Source organism: Petaurus breviceps, unplaced genomic scaffold (genome assembly GCF_028583685.1).
Source record: "Petaurus breviceps papuanus isolate PSGF00001 unplaced genomic scaffold, PetGlider_PUasm1.0 176, whole genome shotgun sequence".
Taxonomy (NCBI): Eukaryota; Metazoa; Chordata; class Mammalia; order Diprotodontia; family Petauridae; genus Petaurus; species Petaurus breviceps.
Genome location: NW_027185771.1, coordinates 5711426 through 5731697, shown reverse-complemented (window position 1 = coordinate 5731697; position 20272 = coordinate 5711426). Strand labels below are relative to the sequence as shown.

The following is a 20272-nucleotide window of genomic DNA, read 5'->3' as shown; positions in this document are numbered from 1 at the left end:
GGCTGTGTTTTACTTTCCTGTAGCATTCCAGTGCCATGGCCACCATTCTCTCTCTCCCTGCCCTCACCCTAGTCCATGGCAATATCTTTCGGCTCCCTTGAGTTTATAAAAACCAGGTAGACAAGAGGCCTGGATTGGATACCATAAGTGGGTGGCCCTCCCCCTCTGGATTAGGAGGTTAGAAGCCTTTGCCCTGCCCAAATTAACCTCATGTCAGATTTTTAACTAGTTTCTATTTTGGAAACCCCATTTCTGGTGCCTATTTTTCTTTGTCAAGTCTTATTTAGGTTTCTGCTATCAAAATTAATGAGTGTGCCAGCCTTCAAATCCCCAAAACATTTATTAGGGGCTTGAAAAACTCTAGCAATGAAACAAAGATACTACCCATGTGGCACTGAAAAACCATTGACCTTTCATGTGGCAGAAACCATAGAACTGTGACAAGCATATTGTGCACGGCTGTGTTGCAAGGTGAGTGCTCTCATGTCCAAGTCGATGGTTTCTGGAACAATCTTCACCTGGGATTCCCTTGCAGCCTCTCTAGATTCCAGCTTGCCTGTCACTGGAGACACAGTCAACTTCATATTGGTCAAGTCTCAAGGTCAGGCATCATCTCACAGGCCAGCAGCTATACTCCTGGAAATAGACTCTGAGAAGTCAAGGACAAAAAAATTTAGGCCTAGGTGATATTTCCCAATTGACTATCTAAATGATACAAAGACAGTAACAGCAGAACGTGTAAGTGCTGAGTGTTGCAAACCAACTTAGCTACCCAATGTAGTCCTTCATTTTACAAGAAACTGAGAACCAAAGTGACAGAAATAATTTGACTAAAGTTACACAGGTAGTAGACAACAAAGTCAGTATTTGAATCCAAGTCTTTTGACTGTCTGTGGTTATTGGGTCTCCAGCTTGAGGAAGTGACAGTCAGTGGTAGAGAGATTTGAAAATGGTACTGGGAGAGATGCAGGCCCTTCCCCAACCACTAGAGAGGGCAAGTGAGCCCAGCCCCAGGGTATTTTCAACAGTGCTTTTCCCAGGAAATAGGGACAGGGGAATAGGGGATAACTTCTCCTTTTGACCTCCACTCATAGGAAATAGGTACCTGGGAGCCTAGTGAGGACCTGGACTTTCTGGCTAAGGCCATGTTCCTCAAGGCTGGGCCAAGTTGAGAAGCAAGGCAAGTTTGCTTCCAGACCTTCCAAGCTTATCCCAAGGTTACACCTCTTTGCACAAGACTCTTTTCCCTGCGGGGTCTAAATTTAAACTATCAGTCCTACTGATATATCATATACTATGTGTTTCCCCTGTCCATCAAGACGTTGCCTGGTGTAAAGAAATGGGAGTTAGAAGACATGATTTTTTAGTCCTAGATCAATCAATGACTGACCTTGAGAACGGCAGCTCATGGGGTCTCAGTTTCCCATTCAGTAAAATTGGGATAATTATTGAACTCCTTATCTCACAGAACCATTGTGAGGAGCAAAGGAGATCACGTGTTATCAAGGGCTTTGAAAAGTAAGGGATCATTGTTATTTTAAGATTTGTTTTCTGTGTGCCACCCACCCAATATGGTCTCAGCAAAATTTCAAAGCCTATGCAGCTGAATTCAATAAATACTTATGGAATACCTCCATGAGTAAACCCTATCTATTCGGTGTGCTGGGAGGGAAAGAGGCAAGGACTTTAGTGCTTCTCCTGACATCAAAAAGCTTAAAATTGAATAGACCCAGAATCGAAGAATTTCAGAGTCAGAGGGAATCTCACAGAGGTCACGGAGCCCAGCTCAGAGCTGATGTACCCTGCCCCCCCCCCCACACACACAGTACTAATTGCCAGGATTTACAGAGTGCTTTTAAGGCTCACAAACCACTTTTTAGATACCATCTCACTCGATTCTCACAACAACCCTGTGAGATAGGTACTCTTGTTAACTCCATTTTCCAGATGAAGAAACAGGCAGACAGAGGGAAAGTGTCTTGCCTGGGATCACAAAACTATTATGCGTCCAAGGCAAGATTTGAACTTATGTCTTCCTGACTCAAAGTCTGGTGGTCTGCCTACTAGACCACCTAGCTGACCCTTACCTGACAGCCCTGATGAGTGGTCATCTAACCTTTTACTAGAGACATCTATGGAGGGGCCTCTGATTGATCCCAATCTGTGAAGTCCCTCCCTTCCCTTAAGGCCCAACTGAAGCCCAATTTCCTCCATAAAGTTTTCCTTTATCCCATCCAATGAAAGCTTCCCTCTTTCCCCAACTTTCAACTTGTACTTTGCCTGATTCTTTCTTTTTCTCTTTGAGGATGAGGACTATGTATGTTGTTTTTCATCTTTGTATTCCTAGTAATTGGTAGAGTACCTCATGGTTCTCCCTGAGTCTTTTTCAGTCATGACTGATGCTCCAAGACCCCATTTGGGGTTTTCTTAGCAGAGATACTAGAGTAGTTTGCCATTTCCTTCTCCAGCTCATTTTACAGATGAGGAGACTGAGGCAAACAGGGTTAAGTGACTTGCCCAGGGTCACACTGTTAGTATCTGAAGTTAATTTTTTGAAGACGAGTCCTCCTGATTCCCAGTCCAGTTCTCTATTCCATTGCCACCACCTAGCTATCCTAGAAGTTATTTAATAAATTTCTTCACACAGGCAAGTATTCCCTCCACCAATGATGAGAGTCTTATGCAAATGTTCCATGCTTGAACCCTGGGTTACAGTTGAGTAAAGCCCAAGAAACCCAAAGAAATCTGTTTACGAGTAAGACAATACTCCAATGCTCCACTGATCTTGGATTTGATTAGTATAGGGCCCCCATCCACCCACATATTTCACACTCTTCTAGGATATAGTGGATGGTTTTCCAGAGTAGTTAGGCAGAAAAATTCATCATTGTAAGACCAAAATGGCTCTCTGATCTTAGGCCAAGTGGTCCGTGGTTGACAGACACACATACTGTCCCATTGGACATGACTAGGAAGCTTTTTCAGCTTGCTGAGAGGACCTGCTGCAGCTTATGTCTCCTTGCCATAGCCTTCGACAACCCAAGGTCACCTCAATGCCAAGAAGAGGCCACTAAGGAGTTGAAGACAACATTCTTTGTAAATGGCATCCTAGGTTGACAGCCCCTTTGTTGATTTCCAAGGACAGCCCTGCCACACACAGCTTTGAGGGCATCGAGCACAGCAGAAGGGAGCAAAGGTCTGTCATCCACCGTCCACACAGCCTGTACATATCTCCACGGGAACCACAGGATCATGGATTCAGAGCTGGAAGGAGCCTTTGAGATCATGGAACCCAACCCCCTCACTTCACAGAGGAGGAAACTGACCCAGAGAGCCACCACAGCCAGTAAATAAGGAAGGCTGGATTTGAACCACAGATTTCCTAGACTCTTGAGTGCAGCACCCAGACCACCTGTGTCACTCACTGAAGAGCAGGCTGAATTTTAAAAAAAAAATGTTTTTGAAGAAATTTCCTAATCTTACTTAATGACTTCTATTCTCCCCTCCAAAGTTGTCCCTGAAACAAAGACCTATCTTTTTTCTTCCTTTTTTTTTTTTAACAGTAATATTCTCCTGGTGCTGCTGGATGGCTGTAAGTCATGGAACACTATAATCTCTTAAGAGCTGAAGTTCTTATCCCCCAACAACAATGGAGTAGTACATGCACAGGCAGCAGGGGCGGCATAGGAAAACAGGAACAAGAATCACAGAGATTGGCTGACCTGGATGGGCTGTGTCCGCATCCTTGGCAAGAATAATCCCCTGGATTTTAGCATGGATGTATTGGACTATGGGTTACTGTTACTCCCTGGGCCCAACATGCCCCAGAGCATCTGCTGGGAGAAGGGGGCTTCCAGGATTTGGGAGTGGTGTGTGAGGAGGGGAGGTGGGGTGGAGAGAATCCAGGTCTTCGAGACACATCTGGTCCACTCCTGGAGGGAAGGAACAGAGTATTTAGAGCTGCAAGGAGCCTTCGAGATCACCTGGCAACCAGGGCTTCTTAATCTAGCATCTGGAAAATGATGTTCTTTTTTTTTATATATTTTGATAATGGTATTCCACAATAGCTGGTTTCCTTGTTACCCTGTGTATTTTATCTTATGTATTCAAACACATTATTCTAAGAGGCTTCAGACTGCCTGCAGGGTTCCTCACACACACACACACACACACACACACACACACACACACACACACACACACACAAAAGGTTAAGACTCCCTGGCTTAGTTCCAATTTTTCACTTTACAGATGAGGAAACTGAGGCCCCAGAGACGCCCTGGTCCTCAGACTGTGTATTCGGTGTTCTTCCCAGCAAACCAGTCGGACAGTTGGGGTGGACTTTGGTCTCAGATGCCCGGACTCAGTGGCTGGATGAGCCAGCGAATCCGGCAGCCCCGGGGTCCAGGCAGAGGCCAGAGAACCGCCGCCCCCCACCTCCCAAATTCTGCCTCCGCAGTGGAGGCTCGAGGCAAAGAGGGTCGAGTCGGGGGAGCAGCTGCCCCCCGGGAGCCGAGGGAGGAGGGTGCCGCGTCGCGCGGCGAGTCCACGCCAGATTTTGCCGCAGCTCCCCGTCTGCTCTCCCCCTCTCCCCCGCTCGCCGAAAATTGATAATTAACCTTTTGTGCACGTGGCTAGCGCGTGGCCTCGGCGGCGGCGGCTGCAGGGCGCTGATAGGGAAATCGCGGCCCCGCAGCCCGCGGCGGCCGCCGGCGCCCGCTCGCCTCGCGATCCGCCGCTGCGCCGGGCCAGCCGGTGGGCAGAGATAAGCAGGTGCTTGTGCTCGCGCCCCGCGGCCCAGGGCACAGTTACCTGATCGCTCTCCAATCTCTGTGAAAAGCGCTACTTGAGGTTAGGCTAATGTGATGGGAGGCGCGATAGGGGCTCGGGCAGAGAGTCCCGGCGCGGTGCGCCCCCTCCTCTGCGCCTGCCACCACCTCCTCTGGGCGGCCGCTTCCCATCCTCTCCGCTCCTGCCTGCCTCTCCATCTTCGCCTCTCCTTCCTCTCCCCGCCCGGCCTGCCCGGCCACACCCCGCTCCTCTGATATCTCCGGGGTTCTTCCTAGCCTGCTCCGGCTCCTGCTTTTGTCCCCTTCCCCCTTCGGGACTCTCGGGCCCCCTCGGCTTCCTCATCCTCCGGGCTCTCCAGTGTCCACGTTCTCTAAGGTGTCCAGGCCACTCTCCCTTTCCCTATTCCTCCCGACTCATCTGTTCTCTCTTCTCCTAGTCAAAGATCCCTCTTTTATGTGCCAATCAGTGGAGGGCTCATTAAGCCTGCCTAATTAAGCCGTGAGGGCAGAGTGTCCCCGGCTGGTTACCGTCGTGTTATTGACCTCCAGACTGGAGACACACAGGGACTCTCTTCTCTAACCCGGTCTGGCGTAACCAGCTCACTCTTTCCCAGGCCAAGGCGCAGCTCCTGCCAGTGCCGAGATTGATAGCTTTAGAGCAGCAATGGGGCCTTAGAGATCGCCTAGTCACAGGATCTCCGAGATGGAAGGGGCCTCAGAGGCCATCTAGTCCAACTGTACTGAACCAAAACTCTCCCCTACAAAATAACATGACAGGTGCTCATCCATCTTCTGCTTGAAGACCTCCAGTGAGCAGAACTCAGCAGCTCCTGAGGCAGCTCACGCCACTTTTGGACAGCTCTAATCTTCAGGACGGGTTTTTTTCTTTTTTCATTCATTTATCCATTTGTTCATTCAACAAGATTTCAGGAAGCAACAGCTATGTGTGATACACGGAATCATAAGTAGGGCAGGGCAACAGGAACTTTGGCCAAGCTGTCAGAATTTAGAGGGGGCACGGACATTTTAGTCTTTCAGCGGCATAGAAACAACAGAACTTAGCAAGAATTAAAGTAGGAAACCACTTAGCTTCTCTCTGTCCCCACTCACCTCATCCTGATTCTGTGTCACTATCTCCCCCTCCCCTCCAAGCAGTGGCTTCTTCAAATATAGGGAGTCTGTGCCATCCCTCCCCCCTGCCCCATCTGAACTATGCACACATTCCATTCTGCTCTTCCTAAGTATATAATCTCTAGTTCTGGCTCTGTTGATGCTGTGTACTCAGTGCTGTGAAGGATGCCCAGAAGAATAAGACTGGATCCTTACCGTCACTGCACTACAGTATAATAAGATGATAAGCATTATACATGAATGACAAACAGGTAGAATGTGAAAATGCTGGAGAAAGAGACAGAGACAAAAAGGTACAAAGGATCGTAAGGGGCCAGAGGAGGGAGATGGTCCATCTGGGGGGGGGGGGGGGGCAGGGATTTCAGAGGACCTTTAGCTTTTAAAGCTCTTCAGAAGCTGGCCTTTCCAGCCTCAGTGGCAGCACTGCCCCTTCCACTCTCTTCTATCAAGCCAAACTGGCCTTCTCTTTTTTTCCTTTCACATGACTCTATCTCTGTGCCTTTTCCCTGGCAGTTGCCCATGTCTAGAACACCCTTCCTCCTAACTCTGCCTGGAGTTCCCTTTAAGGCAGAGAGCTCAGGCACTATCTTCTGCATGAAGCCTCTCCTCATCCCCCAATGGCTCATGCCATCCCTCCTCAACTATCTTGCATTTAATTACTTTGTGTGCATTCAAATTTATTAACTTTGTGCTCTGTGTGTGTACATGTAATATACTTACAATCTCCACCATTAAAATGTAAGTTCATTGCAAATAGTGATCACTTCATTCTTATGCACTTATATCCTCAGTGCTTAGCACAACACCTGGCACAAAGCACAGGCTTTATAAATATTTGATGACTGATTGGAATTTAGAAGACTTGGGTTTGAATCCTGACTCACATCCAACACCTGGTCCATTTATAGTATGTCTAAGACCATGTTTCTCTCTCTCTCTCTCCATTGCTATCTTTCTTTTTTGAGTCTTCTTCTCCAAAATGATCACTAGGGAAATATTTTACATGATTGCACATGCACAACCTATGTTGAATTGCTTATAATCTCAGGGAGGGGGGAGGGGAGGGAGGAAGGATAGAATTTGGAACTCAAAACTTAAAAAAAAACCCCATATGTTAAAAATTGTTTTAACATGTAATTGGGGGGGGGAATAAGACATTGTTTTAAAAAATTAAGGTTTTGTATAATGCATTGGCTTATATAAAAGGGCTTCAATACATGCATGTATCACTTAAGTTGGAGGCACCCATGCAGGAAATGTTAGGGACCTGCTTCTGGAAGAAGATATTCTGCATTCTTCTACCATATAGTAGGAGGTAACACTTCCTCCCACCCACCTTAGTTCATGGCACTTGTACTATGGGTGAACAGGACCTTTATCCCTTGGGTGCTGCAAGAAAAGAAAGAGTGAGACTAGTTTTAGAAATTCATCTTGTCCTATTTATGCAGCCAGAGAATAAAGTTTATCTCCCATTCACAGGGTAGGAGAGTACCAAATGTCTGCTCCCAGCAGCAGGTCCCTGCCATGGATGCCTCTGTCTTAGGTGATCTGGTCCTGTGAAAGTCTCGTTACACTCAGAATCATAGACTTTGAAGGCTATGTAGAACAATCCACCTTATTTTACAGAAAAATAAACAGATCCAAAGAGAAGGAATTATTTACCCAAGGTCACACATCTGGTTAGTATCAGAGCCAGGGCCAGCAATGATTTCCCAGTCTAGAGCTATTGCTCCCACACCATCCTTCGTTCTTCACATCTGGGGTTGTAGTTTCTGTCCCATCAACCTTTGAGATAGGCAAGGTAGAGATCCTTCTTGCCATGTGACAGAAGAGAAGGTTTAGGGATTTGCCCAAGGTCACTCAGCCAACTAATGGCAAGGCTAGGATTAAGTAACTCGAGATTTCCAGTAAATTTCTCTCAGTCCAAGGCTCTTTCCACTGTCCCATATTGGTCCATGGTTCTTCAGTGAGTTTGATGTGCTGCCATCCATGAGATACAGGAGTGGGTTTAGAGAGTGGTTATGCATGCTAGCAGTATGGCAAAGAGGGGAGAGATTGTGTGCCTTCCCACTAGAAAGAGAAGGGGAAAGGAAAAAAATCCACAAGGGGAGACCCAGAGGATAAGAGGGAGATGTCTTCTGAGTAGCAAGGGCAGGCAGAAGACTCCTCTTAAATAAAGAAATAAGGAAAATAAAAGTGATGAGGAAAAAATGAGAATCATAATCATCCTTCTGACGGTTGTAAGATAAACAAGGGAGAGGAAAACAGTGAGGAACGGAGTAGAGAGAATTTGATGGGGGAGAGGTTTCACTAGGTCATAAAGGACTGTGCCTGGTTTATTCTCTTCCCGGAGGAGAAGTGATGCATACAGGAAGAAATGGGAAAGGGAGACTGATGGAAGTGCTCAGGATGAAAGTGCCAGGCAGGGAGTGAAGACTGTAGAAATCTTTGACGATAAGGAAGTGTCTGTTGGGAGTAGTGTTAAGATAGGGATAGGATCAGAAGAAGACACAGTTCTTTATCTCTGAATGGCCCAGAGAAAAGGAAGCAGCGTCTCCAAATTACAACACCCCAGAATGAGAGTGGGAGAAGGATTTTGGAAGAGGAAATAGAAGAGAAGGGAGAATAAAGGAGGAGGCTGGATTAGAAGGGGGAGAGATGGAAGGGATGATGGAAAAGACAGGAAATGGGATCAATGGAAAACCTTCGATGGAATTTGCATTAGCAGGTACTTGAACATAAACACCCATCTATGTTATTATAGACAGTTAGTCATCCAGCTTCCTTTTAATGACCTCTGATCATTGGAAATTAAACTAGTAAAACCACCAAGCTGCCCATATCCTTTGAGGAAGCAATCTCACTACTCAATATATACCCCCAAGAAAGTCAAGGACAGAGAAAAAGCTCCCAGATATACAAAAATGTTTATAGCAATGTTTTTCATGACCAAAAACCAGAAACCAGGTGGGTTCTGATAAAGTTGAAGTGACTGAGAGTATCATAGTATATTAATGTAATAGAATATTACTGTGCATTAAAAGGCAATGAATAGGAAAAATTCAGAGAAACCAGGGAAGACTTGTATGAACTGACACAGGGTGAAATCAACAGAAACAAGAAAATTGCTTACACTGTGGTCACAAAAGTATTCAGGGACATCAGAATTCTGAGCAATATAGTGATCAGAGGAGGACTGAGGATAAGCATCTCCTTTCAGCAGAGAGATGATAGATTATAATTGTGGGATGTTATATGCTATCAGTTGTGAATGATGTGTTGGTTTGCTTTGCTTTAACTGTACTTTTAATTCCTTGGGGTGGGGGTGGGGAAGGTGGGGGTGGGCAAGGAGGCTGTCCTTGACTTATTAAATTGATTTACAAAACAAAGCATCACTTTTCTTTAAAGACCTGTAGTGATGAAAAACATTATTTCCCAAGTCAGCCTATTCCACTATTCCACTTTTGAACATCTCTGATTGTTAGGATTTTGTTTCCTCCTTTATCACCAGAATGTGCCTCGCTGCGACTTTTGCCTATTTTTTTTTCAAATTTTGGCCTAGCAGAATAATTCTTATATCTCTTCCTCAAGACAGCTCTCAGTGATTGAAGTTAGCTATCACATCTGCCCTAAGTCTTTTCTTCTTTAAGCTAAATAGCCTAAACTCCTTTGACCATTTCTTAGACAATATGATTTTGAGCCCTCCTTCCCCCAACCCTAGTTCCCTTCCTCTGTACATTTCCCACCTTGTTAATATCCTTCCTAAGAAAGGATGCCCAGAGATGAATATATCACTGTAGATATGGTCTGATCAGGATAGAATGCAGGGTGGTCGAATCTCCTTTTTTCCATTCATTGTCCTATTATGCTTAGGTTATTAGTGCTTCTTCCATGTCCCACCCCCAGACTAATTTATTTCTCTTTTTTATTTGCTTATCTGTGTACCTATTGTTTCCTCCTGGAAGAATGTAAGCTTCTTGAGGGCAGGAACAATTTCATTTTTGTCTTTGTACCACCAACTCCTAGTACAGTGACTGGCACATAATAGGTACATAATTAATGCTATTGAGTTGAATTGAATTTTAATTAGTTTTTTGCCTGTCACATCATACTGTTCTCTCATATGGAGCTTGCAGCCCACAAAAACATCCTGGGCTTTTCTGCATGAATTGCTACTAACCGTATCTCCCCGATCTTGTATTTGTGAGGTTAATGTTCTGGATCCAAATGTAGGTCTCTATGCTTCTCCCTATTAACTTTCATCTTATTAAATTCAACTCACTGTTCTAACCTATCATGAGCTTTTTGGATCCCAGTGCCATGTGATCCTTATCAGCTCTCTGTCTTCAGCACATGTCACAAGTACTTCATTTACACCTTTGTAGCACAGGCTCTGGGCTCACTCTCCTAAGCCCCCTTTTTTTGCTGGCAGATAGGCATGAGGCTAGCTGCCTTGTCCCTCAGGGCTCTTCTAGGGGTAGCTCTGAAGGGTCAATGATGTCTTTCTAGTACAGCCCCCCACTGGTTTGCTTCTTCAGTGATTGTCATTTGATGTCAATTGGCCAACCAGATTAATTAGCTCTTAGAAGTATTTACTAGGTAACACAGCAAAAAGTGGCTGCTCTAAACCTTACCTTCAAAGATCTAAGACACACTCCCCTGTAAGCACAGGGCTCAAGCTTAGAGAGAGCATATGTAGCAGAAGAGTAACTCACAGCTCCTAGTTGGATAGAAGTCCTTTTCTCCTCTTGTGGAAACTTCACATTCCCCCCGAGGCAGCTAGATGGCTCAGTGGATAGAGTGCTGGACCTGGAGTCAGGAAGACCTGAGTTCAAATCCAGCTTCAGATACTTACTAGCTGTGTGACCCTGGCCAAGTCACTTAACCTCTATTTGCCTTGTTGCTGCTGCTGTTGTTTGCTTTATTCCACTGGAAAAGGAAATGGCAAACCACTCCAGTATCTTTGTGAAGAAAACCCCATGGACAGTATGGTCCAAAGTCAGACAGGACTGAACGACAATGACATGCTCCCCACATGAATGGTGTTCCTTTCATTAGGTCTCATTCAGAATCCTGAAACTGTCCTTCCCCAACCTGTCTAGTATATTCTTGACCTCCAGTGTAAATACTGATGCTGACTGTTCCAGGGGCACAGCTGTGAAAGATGTTTATGGGAAGTCTACATCTCTGAGCCTTTTGAAGCTCACAAAGTCTTCTTCTGGTGAAGGGTGTAAGAGAGGAGACTCTTCTCCTTCCCTCTCAGGGGCTTAACTCTCCTGGCTCACTGCTGATATTTATTTTTATGTTATTTTATACAAGCCCAACAGTCTCCTCAAGGAGACTAAGTCTCCTCAACCAGTTTCAAAACACTTCTTGTGAAGCATCATTTTATTTCACCCAATGGCTAGAAGCCTTTGTCTCCTTTCCAACTTGACTAACTAGGTTGTACACCCTTAGTTTGATGCCTTGTGATTGACTGATTCAACAGATGTGGTCTCACCTGATAAAGATGTCAAGGATTAGTTACTTCATTTGGGGTAGGATTGGTTGATTTATTGATTCCATAGATCCCCATGTTACACTTTCATTCAAAACACTGAGAGAAATATAGAACAGAACAGAACCGAGTAGAAATCCCTGGGCTCTTTGCTAGAGACTTCCTTCCAGACTAACATTAACACATTATGCCCTACTTTGGGGAGTCTCGTCATTCAAGCAATTCCACATCTTTCTTACTGAACCATTGTCTAACTTATATCTCTCCATCTTGTCCACGAGGACAGCATAAGGGACTTTGTCAAATGCTTCACTGAGATCCAGAGAAGCTGTGTCTACAGCTTTCTCCCCTGGTTCACCAGTCTAGTATACCTGACAAAAAGGAAATTAGGTTAGTCATGCTGTCTACACATTGGCCAGGCACCTCCTGTCAGAAGCTAGACTCTGCCTCTGGGACCCAGCACTCTGAGAGGGGAGCCTCTGCCTCCTTATGCAGGTTACCGTGAACTTCTCAGCCATTTCCAATTAAGGCTGTGGGCCACATACCTTCTTCCCCTCCCCATTTCCAATGCCAGGTGCTGGCTCTCTCCATTAAGCTCCTTGAGGGCAAGTCAAAAGACCCAAGTGCAGATTTTGGTTCTGCTGATAATCACCTGTATGACCTTAAAATATGACTTTCCTTTTCTAGTCCTCAGTTTATTTACCTGTAAAATGAAGGAACTGGAAAAAATGCAATGAGGATGTTGAATGAATGATCTCAGAGGCCTTTCAAACTCTAAATCTATGATTCTATCATAGTCAGGCTTAGAAAGCTTTTCCTAAACCCCAAGGTATCTCTGAAAATTCCTTAGATCATTGTCACACCTGGGAGAAGGAGAGTCATAGGATTATAGATTTAGAGTAGGAAGGTGCTTTAGAGGTCATCTCATCCAATATCTTCATTTTACAAATAAAACTAATCAAGGTTTATGGGTTAGTCCCCCCCTCCCCCATGTGTACTGACCCTGGAGGACTTCAGAAGGAGATGGGCTAGTTAAGGGAAAAGACATTAGCTCCTTCTGTGATAGAGATCTCACAGCTTTCACTTGAGCTACTCTGAGCTCCCATAGTAGGTAAAGAGCCAGGTAGTGCAGTGGATAGAACACTGAACTGGGAATCAGGAAGATCCTTCTTCATGAGTCCAAATCTAGCCTCATATACTGATTAGCTGTGTGACCCTGGACAAGTCACTTAACCTTGTTTGCCTCAGTTTCCTCATATGTAAAATGAGCTGGAAAAGGAAATGGCAAACCACTCCAGTATCTTTGCCAAGAAAGTCCCAAATGAGATCATGAAGAGTCAGATAAGACTGAACAACAATAGTAGGTTTATCCCCCTGGATGTTTCCTATAGTCTTTCTCTACTCCCATCCTTATTTAAATTAGTCTTATCTGTCATAGTAAAACAGTTTTGACCCTGTGATAAGTTGTGCTTATATTTATTTTTTTGTTGTCAAGTCGAACACCATTTTGATCTACCCCAATGGATGCAGCAGAGTTCAGTTAAATGTACAAACCGTACTTTCTATCTGACACCTTAGGCAAGTCACTTAACTTTTTTTGGCTCAATTTCTTTCTTTATAAAATGAGAAAAAGGCACCGATCATCCTTGGACCCTGACATTGGCAGGGGGACGATGGTGGAAGACATAACATGCAGAAAAGATACAGACTCTGACCCTGTCGACTTTTGCCCTATGTCTATTTTCTCTGGCCAATGCACAACCTTCAAAATTTAAGACATCCAGAGGATGTACCCATGACACATACCATGTCCACTAAACCACTGATTTCCACCAATGATCAGCAGATTACACTCTGGGTCTATGCGGTTACTTTTGTCTTCAATATAATGGATCTTAGGGTCATAGATACTAGGGGTGGAATGGACCTTTGTGATTATCAAGCCCAACCACATCATCTTTTTAAAAAATACGTTTTATTAATGTTCTTTGTCTTTTGTACTTTTTTAAAATGATGAACTTAAACACCAAGTAAAATGAGAATTTTCACATAGAAGAATAGAAAAAAGAGGATTGCACATGAAGCTGTAAATCTTTATTATTTACAGTTAGTTTTTCTTTTTAAGCAGATAACAAGATTAACTGGTGGTTTCCAAAGCTGTACTGCTTGTCTGTGATTCCTTCTGGTCTTCCTTCTGTTATCTTCTGTGCATTTAAAAAAATGCTTCATTTAACCTTCCTTCCTTTCCTCCTTCCTTTCTTCCCTCCTTCCTTCCTCCTTCCTTCCCTCTCTTTCCCTCCTTTCTCCCTTCTTCCTTCCTTCCTTCCTCCCTCCCTTCTTCCTTCCCTCCTCCTTTCCCTCCCTTCTTCCTTCCCTCCTTCCCCCTTCCCTCCCTCCCTTCTTTTCTCCCTCCCTCCCTCTCTCCCTCCCTCCCTTCCTTCCTTCCTTCCTTCCTTCCTTCCTTCTTTCTTTTGCTTTAATGAACTTTGGGATAGCTGGCCCAACATGGCACAGTTTCATTCTATCTTCAAACATTCTAAAAAAGAGTGGCACTGTCTGCCCAAACCTCTTTCTCCACTTGGGTAGAAAAAGGAAGATTTCTGAGATCTCCACAGAGCAGCCCTCAGAGGAAGCCCTATCCCTCAGCCCTCATACATTCACTTGGGCTGGTGATGCGGTTTATCTGTACATCATAGTCATCTGAGCCCTCTTGGCATATACATTGCATCCTGACTGGTAATGGAGTCCAATTGCATTTTGCTCCCTAACAACCCTTTGAGTCAGTTAAATGCAAGTTAATTACCTCTGTTTAAGAGAATATGAAATCCTGAGGTTCTGAGAAGGGCTGGAATTTGCTTGAGTTAGCACAGCTAGAAGTGGTAGCCAACTGGTTAAAATATCAGAAGACATCTCAGAGTCAACATGCCCCCAATGGAAATCAGCATCTTTTTCTCAAGCCTCCCCTCTTCCAAACTCCCCTTTTGAAGGCAAGGGCACCCCTCTTGTTCTACTTACCCATGTTCTCAGTATCAGACTCACTCTTGACTCTTTACCTTCCCTCAATCCTTTTACCTAATTAGTTGTCAATTCTATCTCTATAACATTTCCTTCACATGACTCTTCTTTTCTACTCAAATGGACCTAGATGGTGGCCATTTCCTGGACTGTTGGGATAGCCTTCTATTTGGGTGCTCTGCCTCCAATGTCTTCCCTCTCCATACATCCTCCACATAGCTGCCAAACTGATAAAGTCCAGGTCTGACTATGCCATTTCCCAGCTTGAGAAGGTTCAGTGGCTCCCTAGAGACTCCTCCATTTGGCTATTAAAGACTTTCATAATCTGTCTGCATGATTCCTCTTCACATTCCCTATGGTACAGTCAAACTTATCTACTGGTTCTTCAAATGCATTTAATCTACTGACACCATGCCTTTGCCCTGGCAGTTCCCCTTACCTGGAATGCACTCCCTCTTCATTTTATCTTTTAGAATCCTTAGTTTCCTTCAAAGTTCAGCTCAAGTGTTACTTCCTAATGAAACCATTCTTGATAATCCCAGTTCCCAGCACCTCACAAAAATTACTCTGTATTGAATACATTTTATATTTATGTGTGTGTGTTCTATTACATAGAATATAAGATCCTTGAGAGCAGGGATGACTTTGCTTTTGTCTTTGTATTTTCATTATGTAGCACAGTGCCTGTCACACAGTAGATGCATTTATTAAGCTGGCTATTAAATAATAGAGGGTCACTAGAAGTTATTAAGTGGAGATGGGGAAGAGTGACATGGTCATCACTGTGTTTAAGGAAGATCATTTTGAAACTGAGTGGAGGATGGCTTGAAATGGGGAAATACTTGAGGCAAGGAGACTGACCAGAAGACAACAGTAATATTCCAGGTGATGCGTGCGAGAGATGCCATGAAGGTAGAAACCACAAGACTTGGCAACAGAACATATATGTGAAGGAAGAGCAAGTGAGGAATCAAGGATTAAGATTATGGGTCTGTGTAACTGTAGCAGCAAGCACCCCAAGCGTCCTCAGGGTTTGCAGCTACCACAGGTTCTTGGATCTGCTTTGTTAAAGGAAAGCAACTCAAAATGGGTTAACAAGCTTACTTTAATCAGTCAGACATATATCGTTTACCTTGTTCAGGAGAAAAGGTCAGCACCCTGAACCTCAAAGTATACAGGCATAATTATCAAGACAGAAACATCAAGTAGACAGATTTCCAAACTGTCCAACCATTACATCCATACCCAGTCAACATCTGGGTTTCCACATTCTGGGTTTTTCAAAGCCGGGGGACTCTCAACAACGGCTTCCCAGAATTCAGATCAAATCACAGAACACTTCTCAAAGTGAGTCCCAAAACAAAGCTACACATCAGGGCTTATATAGCCTTCTCCTGGCTCAGAGAATGTAACAACCTTATTGACTCACTGGCCAATCAAGAAGTATCTACTGAAAAACAAGCCTCCCTCCCCAGGCTTCTGGTGCACCCCAGTCTAGGGGCAGGGAAGATCTTCCAAATTTGCATTTCCATTACAGTAACTGGGAGAATAGTAATGCCATTGAAAGTAATAGGAAGTTTGGAAGAAGGGAAGGTTTGGGAGGAAAGATGCTGAAGTCTATTTTGGATAAGGTGAGTTTGAGTTAGGCAGTGAGGTAGTACAATGGGTAGAATTCCTGACTTGGAGTCTGAGTTCAAATCTGGTCTCAGACACTTCCTAACTATATGAACCTGGACAAATCACTTAACCTTTCTAATCCTCAGTTTCCTCATCTGTAAAATGGGGATAATAATGACACTTCACAGGGTTGTTGTGTGAATCAAATGAAATAACATTGATAAAGTGCTTAGTAAACCTTAAGGTGGTATATAAGTGCTAGCTTGAACTGAACATCCAGTTCAAGACATTCTGAGAGAGTTAGTAATGTGATACTAGAGCTCAGGAAAGAGGGCAGGGCTGAATAAATAGAGCTAAGAATTATCTGTATAGATATGATCATTGACCCCATGGGAGTCAATAAGGTTATGAAACAAGTAGGGAGGGAAAAAAAGGGGTCCCAGATAGAACCTTGGGGGATACCAACATTTAGTGAGTGTTACCTGGATAAAGATCCAACAGAGGAAAGCAGTGTAATAAAAATCTGGAGAGCAAAGAATATTGAGGAGAAGAACATGACCTACAGGGTCAAAGGATGCAAGAGAAGTCAAGAAAGATGAGAACTGAGAAAAGGTCATCAGATTGGGCAATGAGAAGATCACTGGTAACTTGGGAAACTTGACAAAGCTGAGAATAATCTCAGAACATAAATGTCAGAGCTGAGAGACTCCTTAGAGTCGAGAGTGTCAGAACTCAGAGGGGCCTTAGAATAGAGGATGTCAGAGCTGAAAGGAACCTTAGAGGGTGTCGGAGCTCAAAGGGACCTCAGAATACTGACTGTTAACACAAGATTAGACTTTGGAACATAAAACTTCAGAGCTGGGAGGGACTTTCTCCTACTAATCTCAACTTCAATCTCAACTAGTCTCAAGTTGAATCCACTTTGCTCATTTTACAGAAGATGTTGGGGACAAGGGGTTAGGAGCCGAGAGGCTGTTCTGGGGTTCTTGATGTTTGTTGTGTTCTGGAGCACCTTTGACAAACTAGTATAGCCTCTGGACCCTTCTCAGAATAATAGTTTCAAATGTGTAAAATAAAGTACATAGCATTACAAAAGAAATCAATTATATTGAAATACACTTATCAAAATAATTAAAAACAAACAAGGTCACAAGCCCCAGACTAAGAGCTTCAGTGTCTACACCATCCCCTTGGCCAAAACCCAGAGTTGGAGAGAAAGAGCCCAGTCGTGACTGTGTATGAGCAGGTGGGTTAATGTCAGTGCCATTCTCTAAGCGGCTCTGCTGGCTGGAGGTACGGCTCAATGGCCCCCATGCCAGGGTAGCCACTGCCTTCTTGTGGTCTTCTCACTCCAGGCCCTGGGGGGTGGGGTGGCTAAAAGAGAATGCTATCAGATCTCTGCCCCAGGCTTCCCACTCTGCCAGGACTTACTGTGATCACATGAAGGGTTCCAGTGCTGTCATTAATCTTCCCACTTGGCTTGTTCTGCTGTCTGGAGCTGCCTTCTGGGTTGAGGAGGGAGCTGGCTGAGGAGGCCTGATGTTTTTTGGAAACACCTAGTGCAGGGTTGACACACACTGTTAGAGCAGGAAGGAACATGTCCTCTTCCTCCTCCTTCTCCTCCTCCCCCTCCTCCTCTTCCTCCTCCTCATCTTGTAAATTCCACCAAGCCTTTACATACATTATCTCACTGGAGGCTCATCATTGCCCTGCTAAGTAACTGCCATGAGAGTCCTCATTTGACTAATAAGAAAAATGAAGCTCAAAGAATTGCCCAAGGTAGTAGGTGTCTGAGGCAAGATTTGAACTCAGGTCATACTAAATTCTACTACGTCATTCCAACCTCCTCACTTTGAAGATGACAAGAAAAGAGGCCAAGAGAGGGGACATGGCAGGACAGAAGGAGAGTGGGGACCAGACCCCAGGTGTCCTGAGTGCCAGTCTCACCCTCTGGAGTCTATCCCATTCTGTGTAATGCTCTGCTCAGTGCCATGATTGGGTGTTTGATGTTTGTACTGCTGTTTCCTCTCCTCCTCTGATCCCAAAGCATATTATACTCCTCTTAAATACTTCATAGGGTTCTAGATTTAGAGCTAGAAGGGTTCTGAGAGCTCATCTAATCCAACCATCTCATGTTATAGAGAAGACACTGAGCCCCAGAGGAGTATAAGTATTTGCCCGAGGCATAAGTATTTATAGCAGCTGGATATCTCAGTGGATAGAACCCTGGGCTTGGAGTCAGTATGCCCTGAGTTCAAATTCTGCCTCAGACTTTTACTAGCTATGTAACCCTCAGCAAGTCATTTCACCCTGTTCGCCTCAGTTTCCTCATCTGTAAAATGAGTTGGAGAAGGAAATTGCAAACCAGTCCAGTATCTTTGCCAAGAAAACTAAAATGGGCTCATGAGGAGCCAGACATGACTGAACAACAACAGCATATTGGTTTGTTTCCTTGATCTCAACCCACATGTCACCACCTGGACACAGTGTCTCTTGAGTTGATTCCTAAGACTGGGTGCCATGACTGGGGTGTTTATAATAATAACATCTCATATTTATATAGTGCTTTAGATTCTTAAAACATGTTTCCTACATCATCTTAGCTGAACCTAATAAAAGCCATCATGTGTAAGGCTGTGAAAGTAGGATTATCCCCATTTTATGAATGAGGAAATTGAGGCTTGGAGATAGGAAGTGACTTCCCAGGCTTGGCTTGGTGAGGCTGCTGGTGCTATGTCCCCACAAGACCATTCTAGCTCACCAAGAAGACAGACCCCAGCCTTGCAGAGAAGTTGTCTTTTCCCAGGTGGTAGGGAAAGACTTCACAGACTGGCTTGAATGCTGGAGGCAAAAAACATGGTAGATTGGGACATATTTTGATGTAAATATTTTCAGCCGATGGAATAGCTGGGAGAGCAGGTCTTGTTACTGTATTGTCTCCATAGAGGCATGAAAGGGATGGGCCATATGGCGTGCTCACCAAGCTGGTTGGATCGCTGGAGGAAGGATATACTTGAGATGAGATTTGTTTTTTCTCCGCAGACAGAGCCAACTGTTGCCTAGGTTAGCTGCTTCTCGCCTAGGGGAGGGGCGGAGAGTGAAGGAGGGTGATTTTTCCATGGGAAGATTAACCACTATTTGTATTTTGCTCTGAGGTTTCTTGGTTCTCAGATGCTTTGCCCAAGTCACTTGTAGACCAGGGACATTTTTGGTACGACATAGAGTTGGAAGCAACCTTAAGACTTCATGAATGATCGGGGAGGCCAGGTGGCACGGCGAGTAAGAACACGGGCTCCAGTGTTGAGAAGACCTGGAGATCGAATCCCGGGCTCAGACACTTAGCACCCACCCAAAAACACCTGGCCGTGTAACCTTGAGCAAGTTACTTAACCCCAATTGCTTAGGGGCAGCCAGGTGGCTCAGTGAGTAAGAGCACCGGCTCCAGTGTCAGGATGACCTGGATCAAATCCGGGCTCAGACACTCAGCACCACACCTAGAAATAGCTGGCCATGTAACCTTGAGCAAGTTACTTAACCCCGATTGCTTCAAAAAAAAAAAAAGAGTTCATGAATGAATGAATGAATAATAAAGCATTTATAAAGTGCTCACTATATATCAGACACTATGCTAAACTCTAGGGATACAAATACAAGCAAACCCTCAGAAGGCTTATGTTCTAATGGGGGAAGACAACCCAGAAAGTGGAGCTGGAAAGAGGAAGTGTTGAGGGTGGTCCCCGGGTACTCCACAGTGATGTGGCTGCAAACAAGAAAAAATGAAGGAAAGCTCCCCTCTCAGAGACCGGGGTGATCCCAGGGTGATCCCACAGTTCTGGTGAGCTGGGCATAAGAAGGATAAGAGTACTAGGGAGAGTGTTGGGAATCCATCTAATCTGTGACACCCATGGGGTCTGTGAACTTGTTTTGTAAAAAACACATTTCATATCTATTTCAATATCGTTGGTTTCCTTTGTAATCTTATACCTTCCTTCCTCCCTCCCTCCCTTCCTTCCTTCTTCCTTCCTTCCATCCTTTCTTTTTTCTTTCTTCCTTCCTTCCATCTTTTCTTTCTTTCCTTCCTTCCTTCCATCTTCTTTCCTCCCTTCCTCTTTCTTTCTTCTTTCCTTCCTTCCTTTCATCCTTTCTTTCTTTCTTCCATTTCTTTCTTTCCTTCCTTCATTTCTTTCATCTTCCCTCCTTCCTTTGTTTCTTTCTCTCTTTT

At 44.5% G+C, this 20272-nt stretch overlaps 1 long non-coding RNA gene across 1 annotated transcript; it reads right to left on the bottom strand.

Annotated features, from left to right (window-relative positions):
• Nucleotides 1-321: 321 nt before the first annotated feature.
• LOC138159573 (uncharacterized) lies at nt 322-17623 on the bottom strand. Its single transcript, XR_011167911.1, has 2 exons — nt 17482-17623; nt 322-649 (listed from the first exon to the last, which is right to left on the bottom strand). It is a non-coding gene; the product is annotated as an uncharacterized lncRNA (long non-coding RNA).
• Between the last annotated feature and the right edge of the window lie 2649 nt (nt 17624-20272).